Source organism: Ornithodoros turicata, chromosome 1 (genome assembly GCF_037126465.1).
Source record: "Ornithodoros turicata isolate Travis chromosome 1, ASM3712646v1, whole genome shotgun sequence".
In the NCBI taxonomy this organism is placed as follows: Eukaryota; Metazoa; Arthropoda; class Arachnida; order Ixodida; family Argasidae; genus Ornithodoros; species Ornithodoros turicata.
Window position 1 is genome coordinate 213,655,945 of NC_088201.1, and position 1,554 is coordinate 213,657,498.

Consider the following 1,554-nt stretch of genomic DNA (forward strand, 5'->3'; position numbering starts at 1 on the left):
CGCACCACGTGTGCGTATGCATGTGCGCATATTCACTATTCTCCCGCACAGAGCTTGAGGCAATGCACATACGCACGCTATGAGGCTGTCGTGCCAGTTAATATAAGGAAGGCAGAACTACGGCCACAGGGGACAGAAAGTTACAACACGTGAGAATACAAATTTGTGGCCGCCTCTTAGCTTGGGCGCAATAAGTGATAGTTCCGAAGCTGTGCATCCTACCTTTAATTAGTTTTATGCCCCGTAGCGTTATTTCAGAACCACGACGAGTACTATATACAAAGCCCGTAAGACCCCTGTGATGACAGTATGTTGCTGCTCCCAATTCGCCCTCCACGAGCTGTGTCAGTGCCACCGTGGGAATCAAAAATTCCGACAGAACAACGCACAACTAAAATCCCTCGTTTCCGGTAGCCGTAGGTACCTTAAACCCTCGGTGTGGTCTTCAGTAATCCTTTTAGCATCCATGCGCTTGAACCCAGTCACTCTATATCATGTTAAAGGTCATATCTAAACCTATCGGATGATGCTAATCCAATGGTTGCATCCATCATCTGCAGGGGTCTCGCAATGGGCACATTTTACGTTTTGCGAAACTTTCACAACGTTCTTTTACCAATGAAAAGGATGTGACTTCCACACTGCCTGGGGGACTGGTGGCAACCTGAAACAAAAGCTACGATGTTACCACTGGATAAAGATCTTTACGAAGCGCTTCGTTTCTTTGTCGGTATGTTCGAGGACTGGGGCTTCTCGTCACGGGCGCACAGGCAACTCATGTACTCTCCCACGGTTTGAATGAGCCTGGCGGAACTGGGAGACCATTGCGTAGACGTAAAGTGATGCTCTGGGGACACTACAACAAGCTCACGCAGTGTGGTCATTCATTTCTCCGTCAGCGGGAGACCTGTAGCAAAGAAGAGGTTGAAGGTCACGTGCTCGTAGATGGGCCCTGCCTCGTGGACCCTGCCTGACAAAAAAAATCGCTGCGCGTCTCTCGGGTAAAAATAAAAGATTGTCTCACTTGGCGTCTAAAGTAGAGGCATGACGCCACCTTTTCAAAAATAATCAAGGAAATCGAAGATGGCATTTTTGAAAAAATTGAGATGCAACATTGTCAATTTTCGCCTACCATGTGCGATTCTCAAGCTAATAACACAGAAAGTATTGGACTGACAAAAATGAACTTTATACAGCACGAAAGCTCTTTCGGTCTTTCAACGTCCTATCGAATGACGGTAAGCTCGATGTCCTCAGACGTTCCGTCATGAAGCAAATTGGTAACAAAGTTTGGCCTTTTTGAACGGTTACGCCAAGTTTGGCATTTTTTAACAGAAAATCTGTGGCCCTCAGAGTTCTGTGGGTGGCTGTCGACAGTGTCTATGGTGCAGCCTATACTCACAAAAAACCTCCAGTTCCTAGGCATAAAATCAGCGGTGCTAGATCCCGTCAAAGTCGGTCCAGAAGAAAGCGCGCCCAAGCAGCCTCAGACTTTCCTCCTCTTCCTCGCGGAAACTACCCCACGCACGAGCGTCGCACGTGGTGCGATTTGCT